Source organism: Schistocerca nitens, chromosome 7 (assembly GCF_023898315.1).
Source record: "Schistocerca nitens isolate TAMUIC-IGC-003100 chromosome 7, iqSchNite1.1, whole genome shotgun sequence".
In the NCBI taxonomy this organism is placed as follows: domain Eukaryota; kingdom Metazoa; phylum Arthropoda; class Insecta; order Orthoptera; family Acrididae; genus Schistocerca; species Schistocerca nitens.
The window spans coordinates 196,914,495-196,927,353 of NC_064620.1; positions in this window are offsets into that span (position 1 = coordinate 196,914,495).

Consider the following 12,859-nt stretch of genomic DNA (forward strand, 5'->3'; position numbering starts at 1 on the left):
ACAGGACTACATCCAGCATCTCTACGATCGTCTCCATGGGAGAATAGCAGCCTGCATTGCTGCGAAAGGTGGATATACACTGTACTAGTGCCGACATTGTGCATGCTCTGTTGCCTGTGTCTATGTGCCTGTGGTTCTGTCAGTGTGATCATGTGATGTATCTGACCCCAGGAATGTGTCAATAAAGTTTCCCCTTCCTGGGACAATGAATTCACGGTGTTCTTATTTCAATTTCCAGGAGTGTGTGTTTTGTCGTATGACTATTAAAAGATTATAATTAATGTTAGTCTGGTTGGGAATTTGGTAAGCTAGACTGGATACCTGGTGAAACAGTTGCTCAGTAATGCAAGGTTAACTTCCCCAGACAGCTCACAGCTTTTAACCCGCTTTTATTGTCTATCAGCACCGCTTTCATAGCAAATTAAAGCAACAACATTACATTGTCAACTTAGTTATGGTGCATACCGGAAGTTTAACAGGGATCCTACCAACGAGATGACAATATGAGGCCCATAACGAGCACTATTGGTTCACCAACGCATCTTTCTGCCAAATATTTAGCATCCTTATAAAAAACAATGGTAGGAAATTGTAGACACCACATATGTAATTCTATCGATTTAATTCCATGGATTTAATGCTATGAGTTAAGTTCAGAGACTCAGCAAGGTAATGCTAAATAGTACGGATGTGCTCGTTTGTTTTGACGTGGTACCATTATATATTTAAGTCTTTTTAAAGGTTTCTTTATCTCTTATCGGCCAACATTTTGACAAAAACATCACGAACTTGCTTGATCATCTTCTTTTGTCATCTTATTTTCAGTTGAAATGGTGACTTTTACTAGCAGATTGATGGAGTTGCTATGGGAAGCTCCCTCTCCTCTCTGGTGGCTAATTTGTTCATGGAAGACTTCGAGGATAAGGCACTGGACTTGCCAAGTATTAAACCATCGGTATTCGGAGGTACGTGGGTGACTCATTTGTAGTGTGGCAGCACGAGATGGATTAATTTCATCGATTTCTTGAACATTTGAATTCTATCCATGCTAGTATTAAATTTACTATGGAAATAGAAAAAGGTAGCTGCCTCCCCTACTTCGATATTGTCGATAGCCCTAAAGTTGATGGCACATTGGGTCATGCCGTATATCGTAAACCAAAAAATATAAATCAGTATCTACACTCCAGTAGATGCCATAACCCTTCACAGACCACAGGTGTCCTCAAGACCTTAGTGCAAAGGGCGTACTGTATATTCGATAAAGATAATTTGCAATAAGAGCTCACATACCTCAAGAGCTTTTTTAAAGCGAATGGATTTTCTCCACAACAAATTCATAGAGTATTAATGAAAAACCTAGAATGCAGGTGAGTGATGGGAAACAAGATATGATTCCTTCAAATCAAGTACTGCTTTGCCCAATTTGGGTGCTCTCTTTTCGGTGATAGGCCATATTCTTGAGAAACGCAGTGTTAACTTTATCTTCCCGCCTCTCACGAAGATTGCAGCTTTAATCGGTGCAGATTAGCTAATAATTTAATGAACAGAGTGAGTGGTTTCTGTTTGGACGACTCTGTAGACGGCCGGACGATACTCACCCGAACTATCGGCGGAAGAAATTTTATTTGCGTGGCTCCATGTCCGAAATTTAGAGTACTAACATAAAAACTGTTTTGTGTGCTGATTTCGTTTAACTGTTTTCTGTGCAACAATTACTTAGTCTTTCGAGAACTTAACTAAAATCCTCGTCTAATATAGCACTTGTGTGGGCAGATACTGTAATTATCAGACGATCTGCGTAGGCTATGCAGCCTCTAGTGTCTGCTGTACTGTGAAGCTGGTTTATTAATGACTCTATGCCACCATTCCAGAACTCTGAACCCAAAGGGGGTCCTTCAGGCAGGCCTTTAGTGATATCTGTCACGATTTTGTTTCAAGAGCATTCCAGTTGCATCTGATTGTCTATGCAATAACTTCGTAGTCTGTTATAGAGACATATGAGGCAGCCCATCTGCTTCATTCATTTGAACAGGACACGCCACCATATATTATCAGAAGTCATAGCTATACCAACCATTGAGCCTATAACTTACTTGTCGTCTGTGTACACATCATGTACTGGTTAATTTACCGATCATGGGTGGTTTTAAAAAAAAATGGCTCTGAGCACTATGGGACTCAACATCTTAGGTCATAAGTCCCCTAGAACTTAGAACTACTTACACCTAACTAACCTAAGGACATCACACACACCCATGCCCGAGGCAGGATTCGAACCTGCGACCGTAGCAGTCCCGCGGTTCCGGACTGCAGCGCCAGAACCGCTAGACCACCGCGGCCGGCCATGGGTGGTTTTCCATTTCCTGAAACCATGCTCCAGAGGATTCACGCATATTACATTTTCTGTGATCCCTCAGGCGGCAGCACAGAAGCTCTTCTTGTATTTTGGCTAAAACACACCATATCTCCCCCCTCACCATACTTTCATTGCGGGCGGAGCTGAAACTACTCTGTTTCCCTGGTTACAATTTCACCCTCTACTGTTTTCGAGGCGTATTATACTCTGCATTACTTCCTCCCCTCCTGGCGTGACGTATTGCCTCTCGTCGCGTATAAAGATTCCACGCCACGTCCTCATTTCTGGTGGTGCTCTTCGGAACTCGCTTCGCCGACCAGTTGTCCCGTCCCCTGTTCATGCGTGCAAAATCCACCTCCGAAGTTGCCTTAACTTTTGTGACCCGTACCGCTACCTTGGGAATCTCTCCTCGCACACTTGCCTCGTTCTTCTCGCTGTCCGCCATTAAACTCTTCGGCGGGAGAACGTTATCGCGCCGCTGAGGCTCTGGCCGTTCACAACCTGTTTTTGTGATTTTGCTAGTTCAGGCCCCTGTTCTTCTCATTAATATCGAAACCCTCCTGTTGTGCTCTCTTTTCAACATGATCATCATCTGCTCCTTTTCCTTCTTAGCGTAGTCCCATTGGAGCGTGGTCTGCGTTTTTGGACAATGTACACATTTTCTTACATTCCAACACTACCTGTCGGGTTAGGTTCCTTGATCTTAGATGTACGTTTTTAGTACCTATCCAATGCGGTTAAGGTCTTCTGCGTTGTCTGTGGCCTTCAAGAGTGAGACGATAGTCTAAGCAGATGACTAAAGTAGGTGGTATATGATGTGCCCATACCACCGAACGCTCAATTTTTAGATCTTTTCGATGACTGGAGCCACTCCAGTTAGTTGTCAGATCGCTCTCTTGTTACTGTGGTCCAGCGGGTAAATGGCTGATGGTTTTCTCAGCATCCGCGTTTTCATAACATGTAGTACAACTTCAGAACTCCTGGGTGTGCGCCAATTCTCAGTACCAGATAATGCAACTGTCTTCACCGTTTTGCTTTATATGTTTTATTTTAGGGGTATGGGCATCTTGTTCTCACATAGAATACCAGTGATGTGTCTGAATCGATCCAAATCTCTGTGGTTCCTACTCGCTCATCTTCTTACCTGTAGTAGAGGACCTAGATATAGAAATGTGTCCATCTTACTAAGTGTTTCAATAGCCTTCCTTGTATCCACCACATGCATTACATCTTCAGCATATTGCATTGTACACGATACTATTTTCTATAAGAGGCTTGTTATGGTAAACATTACAGTAAAAAATTGCAATTACAAGAAATAGAGCAAGTATGTAGCTGAATTATCTTATTATCTGTATCACAGATGGTCACTACATTCACAAAGGCGATATTGGCAATAGGTATACTGCGGATAGCGTCAGATAACACATGCTCTAAAATCACACACGAAAATTAAATAAATGACTGAAGGAGCGTAAATGAGTAGCCAAAAAATGTAACTGATACACTGTGTTAACTCTTTCGCGGGCACATTATTTTAGCATCTCAGCGAACATAATATTTTCCTAGCCTATTATAAATGTGATCAACTTACTGTATTTATTTTTTAGTAACTTTATTTTTGAGATATAGGACCTAACACTATGGTGGTACTAATATCACCACACCATCTTTAATGGTAACCACAGTTCCCAATAACCATTAATACACCGCTTTTTGTTGGGATACATACTTCTCGCAGTCCTGAAGGCTGTTTTTCACAACAAACTAAAACTACAGCTGGTGCAGCGGACTGCCACTAGATGCCAGGAGGGTACAGAAGTGATAACACATATTCCCTTACGCACTGTAAATACACACTACAGTGGGAAGTACACCCTACAAGGGTTAAAATAATCAATTAATAGACATACATCACATAGACGCTACACACAGTGTGAACCTGTACCGAATTTTTAGAAATCACAAAAAGATGAGGTTCCTATGCACATATTCCAGCACTGCATTAAGTAAAATGAAATGCAAGGGAGAATGATGAAATGGAGTGCATAAAACATTAGAAAGAACAATTAAAATACTTTCCTGTTGTCCTGTTGCAACACGCAAAAAATAATCGATCTCTTAGGCTCTGCAATATCATTTCTCTGAACACTACACCGTTCCGGAATTAATCATCACTGCAGGACAAAAAACGATTACAATTTGAATATGTAAATACCCAATGCATTGTGAATTACTATGCATTGCAAACAACTGTAACGGTCTCACCAAATCACTAACTACAATATCATCCTATGATCAGTTTAAGACCTCATGACCACCACGTTCAGGACACAAGAACGAATTAAATTGAATTGGCTGAATAACACTTGTGACCTGCCTAACACGTGAACTACACCAGTGATCGCAAATATAGTGCTCAAATAGCTTCATGACCTATCGTTACCAACTAAAAAACATCTTTTTGAAATGCATGCAATATTTATTTCACTGTCTAAAGAAGAAGAAAAAACTATGAAGAAATAAAAGCACTTTTTAAAGTAGAACTTTCATAGACTTCTCCTTATAAATAGGAGCAAATCTGTAATGTATTCTGAAAAGATTCATTTCAGGATGTTATAAACTTCGTGATGACTGGGTGTTGTGTGATGTCCTTAGGATAGTTAGGTTTACGTATTTCTAAGTTCTAGGGGACTGATGACCATAGATGTTAAGTCCCATAGTGCTCAGAGCCATTTGAACCATTTTTTGCTATAAACTCATGCAAATCAAGAAAAAATATCCTTTATATTCACATAAAGAAAGGAAGCCACTTATCAATGAATATTAAGTTTGTGTGATATTACTGATGCTGGGTTTAAATAATGGTAACATCATGGTGAAGACTGCATGCTTGACATTATATAAATCTAATTCATGAGTACCAACTTTTTAGTTCCACAATAACAATAAAGTCTTTTTTACAATATTTCAAAACAAACAATTATTCGAAGACACATATCTAAAAAGAATTTATTTAATTGTTACATACAGAACTGTTAAAAGGTATAGTATCAGAATGTAGACAGTATAGTTTACGTTAAAAGACCGATTAACACCCGTAATGCCAAGACATATTACATAATGTGCATTACCAAGAGGAGGGTGGGGAGCGACATTGTGCCCATGCTGAAAATTTTTTCTTAAAAATTCGTTAATTGTTGTTGAACGATATTAACATCATGCTTTTTAAAGTTCAACTGATATGCGATCTGGGTCCAGAAATTGAAAATACCTTCAGCACAGTCTTAGCAATAACAACACACTTTCAATAAGTGTGCTGCCGGTTTTATGAACACCAAAAAAAATATAAAGGGCCTACTTCGGTTATTGTTTTTGACGTTTTCTCTCAGTATACTTTTTAAAGAAATACTGATGTGTAAATAAGGTCCTTAACTTGGAAATACTGAATACGACCTTCATTGTAGAAAGTGACATCTACTATTGAGACTTAAATTTTTCGCTTGAGATTAAATGAAAAGTTTAAAACATGCTAGGTGTATGACAAAAGTAATGTGACTGATTTTTTATCTACCAAAGTTTTTTTTTCGAGTATTGGTCATACGCAGTAGTTTCTTTCGGTAACTTTACGTCGGTATAATCTTTGTTCCCAGGCTTGGCAGCAGCGCCGAAAGGCTTTTAACTTGTAGGGCCTTCAATAAGTTAGTTACAGTCTTTCGAATGTTTCCAGAGCCCTAAAACGACTTCCTTTTCAGAAATTTTTAGTTTGCGTGACAATGGGACGCTATAATTATTCAGCGTCCATTTGTCTGGCTCAAATGGCTCTGAGCACTATGGGACTTAACATCTATGGTCATCAGTCCCCTAGAACTTAGAACTACTTAAACCTAACTAACGTAAGGACATCACACTCCACCCAGTCATCACGAGGCAGAGAAAATCCCTGACCCCGCCGGGAATCGAACCCGGGAACCCGGGCGCGGGAAGCGAGAACGTTCCCACACGACCACGAGCTGCGGACCCATTTGTCTACATCCAGTCGGTCTCACTCGATTTAATCTTTTCCTGAGCGTTTCAAGGACATCCTTGTATAACACAAGGTTGACAGTTCGTCCTGAAGGAACAAATTCATTTTGCATGATATTCCTACAATCAAAAAAGTAAATACGAGCTGTTTTGATCTTTGATTTGCTCATTCGAGCCTCTTTTGGTGGAGGAGATTTCTCAGTATGCCACTCCTCCCTTGCCGCTTCGTCTGAGAATCATACTCAATAGTCCTGGATTTATCACCGATGATCACACTACTGAAACATTCGCAGTTAATGGCAGTCTTCTCAAGAAGACCAACACACGTGTTTCTTCGATTATTGTTCTTCTCAACTGGGAGGTTTCTCAGCACGATTTTGACACAAACCTTTCTCATTTGCAAATCTTCAGTCAGATCTTTGATGTAAGGTGAAAGTGGTCAAGTTTGACAGGTCACCCATTATCTTTATTGTTAAATGTCCATCTGGTCTCTAAAGACCATGCACACGTTCGACTTAGTCGTCGGTTTTTGATTTTGAAGGGCTCCCTGAGCGAGATTCATCTTCACCGTGCTATCAGGCTTCCAAAAATGATTTGTGAAAGCGATAAATGTGTGCTCTTGACAAGGAATGTTTCCCACAGGCCTGTTTCAACTTTTCTAAGGTCACACACATTGATTACTCAAGTTTAACAATAAACGTGACTGAAATCGTCGTTCTATATTCCACTGTCCCATTACTGTAAACACACAACGAAAACTCAACTTCACTGATGGGGGCTCTCAAAAATCACATTATTGAGGCAAAGAGCTGACAACTCAGACTATCAGAAAGTGACGATCACTCCAGTGTACATAGCACCACCAGATCGTTCGCAGTGCTGTCTGCGACATTACTTTTCTCACACCACACATATATGGAATCTGTTAGAATAATTCCTTAAAAACAAAAATATATTTTTCAAAGTGTCAGCGTGCGAACCTTTCAAAAAAACTTCATCGATATGGGCTTTTGGAGGCGAAGGCCCACTCCTGTACCGCTGATGACTGCACGACACAATACTTTACGCTTTGGCTAGACCAATCAACACCTCATTGGAAAAATTATGCCTGGTCGTCAGCAGAGGACTGTTCAAGCTGGTGGAAGCTCTGTAATGGTGTGGGATGTGTGCAGCTGCAGTGATATGGGACCCCTGATACGACAAGATACGACTCTGTCAGATGACAAGTGCATAAGCATCCTGTCTGATCCCCTGAATCCATTCATGCCCATTGTGCATTCCGATGGACTTGGGCAATTCCAGCAGGACACTGCGATACCCCACACGTAGAGAATTGCTACATAGTGCCTCCAGGAGGACTCTTCTGAGTTTAAACACTTCCTTTGGCACCAAACTCCCCAAGCATGAACATTACTGAGCGTATGTGGAATGCTTTGCAGCGAGCTGTTCAGAAGAGATCTCCACCCTCTCATACTCTTATGGACTTATCGACAGCCCTGCATAATTCATAGTGTCAATTCCATGCAACACTACTTCAGACATTAGTCGAATCCATACCACATCGTGTTGCACCACCTCTGCATGCTAATGGGGCCCTACGCTATATTCGTCAGTTCTACTAGTTTCTTTGTCTCTTCAGCGTATAATCCACTTGTAATCCATTCACTTCAAAATATTTATGAATGGAATCACAGTATACAACACCTCAGTTGATCAATAAACATATAATACCAACATGTACACCACCTTCTAAACAATAATTAGTGCTATATGCGGAGTGCATAAAGAGATAATCATCACACTATTTACATACCTGTCATGAGGTTTTTCAAACATCACTTTTACTTCTCAGCACGTCCCACAATCAAACCACTTTTATGGTCTTCATTTCCAGTTTTACTACATTTCTTTCAATCTTTATGCCTGACAATTTTTTATTGACACGCAAACTTCTTCAAAAATTCTATGCAAGATTTGTGGCTCATAGTAAAATCCCTTTATCGACACTAAGGAGAAAAAGAGAGTTAGCAGTACAGCAAAAATTAATCAAATACATGCTAAACAGCCAGGGAAATCATGTTCATCATGCAACAACACACACACAAAAGAACTTTGTGTCCCTGGATGCACTGAAAACATTGACGAATTATGTCGCAGTACACTAAATAAATTGCCTTTCACTAATTCGCCTACCACTTCAGCACAGATACTCCAACTCCATATTTCTTGTGAAGCCCGAAGACCTCATTGGCAAATGATGTAATAGGTCTGCATGAACACCATACTCAGTTACCACAGGCAACTCTTCCCTCATGCTTTAACATACCATTATTATACTTAAAACTCACTACACCACAGCCCAAGGCCATCACTTCTTGGTATGTCAACAAAATATCAGCCCCTAAAATCGTAATACTAGCCAACTTCCACACAGTTACTAAATTTGCATGAAGCTATAACCTTGACAAAGAAAATTAGTACCTACTTGTCTCTTCATCTCTGCTCCTTTTCTGGTAATCATCCCTTTCACGTGAGTCCACTGTAAAGAAGGATTAGTTTATAAAGCTACACCTTCATATCTGTGAAATGCTGACTCACTCAACCCAGACGACTCGCTTCCAACACCTGGAACACAAGGTAAAATATATTTGCAACGCTGGACTCTTCAGAGAATTGAGGTTTTGTTGACAATTACTTATCAATAGGTAACTGAAGCATATAAAAGTAAATACATTCAATTTCTCATACTTATTTTTCATCTTGTTTTCAGCACTCAAATCAGCTGCACACGTCACTTGGCAGTTATGTGGCTATGGGGCCGTGGGATATCCACTTGCACATTTTTCTGTGGATAACATGAGCGTACCTCTAAAAAATAGGAACTATAGTTTCTATCTTGTCAATGTCAGTAAGTACCATTCCCTTTACCACCTTGATCTGACGAGACAGTCTTCCAATCCAGTCACTATTACCACTCCAAAAATTGTTGCTTTCATTGCAATCACATAATTTCTCTGATGCCTCCACTTTCCGTTCCCATATCCTTCACAATATGTACCACATTGCTGGTGATCATTATTCCAATTCCTCAGTGGCCTCAAACTAGGACAACAAAACTTACTGTTGCTTCTACCACAACCATTCTCCTCTGCATTGTCATATTCTAATTGTTGGAGAAAAATCTCAAAACCCACTAACTACTCCTTCATCTGACCAGGATGAATAATCTTTCTCAACTTGGGAGTAAATTTTACAACTGACTTATAATTCAATTCAGTAGGACTGTAGGTGCTGTTAATAAAATTATTTTTTTACACCATGCATTAAAAGAATGAAGCAGGATTTATAAAATCAGTATTATTAAAATTTTTCATAAACAAGTATGCCAAAGATTCTGTTTTGCGCTGCCTCAGACCAATCTTCTAACAGGAATATCTGATAAAACTCACCATATGGCTCACACTACACGTACTAAGATCACCTTCCAAACAGCCATATACAAACTAAGTTCTGTGATCGGCAGGCCATTTGTAAGGAAATACAAAATCAAACTGCTCTAGACAGTAATGAGAATCAGTACCATTTCATATAATTATAAAAACTTAAAATGTTAGATAAGGCAAGAAATAGTTATATTGGAAACCATGCCTCATTTCACAGTTTCCAGCATCATGATTAGAATGACCATGGTTGTGAAGAATTCTCCTCCTTTCATAACGAGCTACAGGATCTCATTCATCTTCATGAACAGAATATAAATCATTGTTATCTGGCACATGACCTCTGCTGTAACAATGACCCCAAACTTTTGTCATTTTAGAAACTCTCTCATTCAAGTACTGACCTAATTCTTTATTCTCCTGTTACACTCCATTTGATGTTCTCTGAAACTCCAAAGTTCTGTACAGTTGCTTGGAAAATATATTGATTCCAAACTAAACTGGCAACCTCACATTAATCATGCCTTAGAAAGATATTAAGGCTGTCCTACCTCATACGGAAATTATCTGATCCAGTTAGAAATAAATATCTTAGCACAGTTCAGTTTGGCCTTTTCAGCTTAAAATACATATGGGCTGTTCTTATGTGGTCACTCATGTCATGTTTTTGACGTAGTACTGTTTCAGAAATAGGTGCTACAAATAATTGTAAGGTTAGTCCAAGGGAACAATGCAGTCCTTTGTTCACTAAGACAAAAATAATGACGATGATAAAACTTCATCTCTTTTCGTCATTGATATTCGCTGAAAATAACATAGCAGAGTTTGACACCAGAGAGAACATACTCTATCATTATACCAGGAACAAAAATGGTATTGAAATCCTAGATTAGACTCACAAAAATAGGTAACATTCGCAAAGTAAACTGTTTGAACTTTTTGAATCAACTGTCATACTCTCCAATCAATACATCTTTCAACAACTTTAGAAGTAAGTTGTATAACCGGTTGATGAGCAATCCATTCTACAGTTTAAGAGAGTTCTTCTAGAGTAGTAGGGTAGAATTTGAGTTTTAGGATTATGATTGCAGTTCTGTACAACTGGTTAATGTAGGATAAATCATGTGAATGTGCAAAGTGAACAGTAATTTTGTAGTGATTACTACTGGATCATGCCATTAATACAAAACACATTTCACTAAATGTTATCTATGGCTAATAAACACTCTGAATCTGAATAAAGTCCTAAATTTTTTCGGAACCATTTACACAAGGAGATACAGTTCCCCCTTGAACTCTGATCAGTATTAAGGGCAACTGTACAAGAACAATAGTTTAAGGAGCCACTTTTTCATTTGTCTTGTATACCTCCTTCTACTTCCGCACATTGTTTCTGCAAAAATAATTCATCCTGTAAATTTATTTTTACACCTTATAGTAATGTAGCATGAAGGGAAATAAATTTTTTAATCTAATTACTTTTTAACTGGGTAGAGCAATCAGACATTTTGTCAATCAAGTCTTTCTTTCACGCCAATTCTTTGAAAACTGTAAATTTTCCGGTAACAGCTTCTTCTGTTCACTTACAGATCCCTGCAGGATTACTGTACTCTCTTCTACAGAAACAACTCTGTTATTTTTTTCACAACAGAGAGGCTCTCTGCAGCTCTTACCTTAACCGAGTGGTAAGTGTACTAAATATCCTCGAAATGTCTTCCACAGTGAATTCAAACTTCTGCACTAAATTGTGAAATCGCCTTTGTAGTAGAATAGCACTATCTCGTTGTTGACTGGGGATAGCCAGCAAGTTATCACAAAACCAATTGGTACTAGTCTGTAACTTCATTCTAAGTTCCTTTCCACAAGTTCTGGGGCTAACATTTAATTAAGCCCCTTAACATTAGACTGCAACTTGTCCCATAATTCTTGGAACATTAGCATATTATTCATTTTGTAATTGTTTTTAAACTGAATTACTTCCCTATTGCTCATCAACAGGAGCTATAGAATTATATTCCAGAATACCACAAGTAGTACTAGATTCAGGAATTGTATCTAATTAAACACGTCAGTGGTAACATTCAGTCTTTGTAGGAATGATGTACTAAAAGTTACATTATCGCTCCACAAACAATAATTATTCATTGGAAAATCTGCGTTGATGATCACAGAAGCACAAGCAGCCCTAGATGACAGCCTCTCTGCACAGTCCACTTCATACCATGTCTAGACATATGAATTTTAAAGTCCAGATACATACTAATCTTAATTAAACAAATAATTTAAATAAAAAGTGTTCTATATCCCAATATAACCGACATGCTCTAACAATACAAAAACAACTCAAGACTCAAACTTCTTCACAATCTCACCCTGTTCGAACACAGGTGAGTGTAGAGAACTTGCAGTGAAACAGTCATAGCACTGACACAGGTCTGTTGAAGCAGCCATACACAGCACTCCGTCTAGCCTCAGGGTCGCACTTTGTGCTTGAAATCTCAGCCGTCCGCGGAATGCGCAGACGCCTGTTATCCTGGGCCGCCGTGGCTGCAGCCGCGACGCCCGTGGGCCGCCAGCGACAAATATGAGCGCTGGCTGTCCAGGCCCTCCGGAGTGTGACGGCTAAGCAGCCCCCCCGTACTCGTTGTCACCACTCGTGCGCTTTGGTGTGGCAGCTGACGGTAGATGTCCTGATGACGACCAGCGATGCCAAATGTTCAAATGTTTGTGAAATCTTATGGGACATAACTTCTAGGTCATCAGTCCCTAAGTTTACACACTACTTACCTAAATTATCCTTAAGAGCAACACACACACCCATGCCCGAAGACGGACTCGAACCTTCGCCGGCACCAGCCGCACAGTCTATGACTGCTGCGCCTGCGACCGCTCGGCTAATCCCGGGCGGCAGGTGGCCATAAACGTCTAGGTTTCTAGGAGACCGCGAGTGCACATCTCTCCCAGCTAGACTGTAGACATCTGGTAGTCCGTCGACCGAAGTAGCTCAAGACTGGCTGGGCCCAGCTCCCTACAT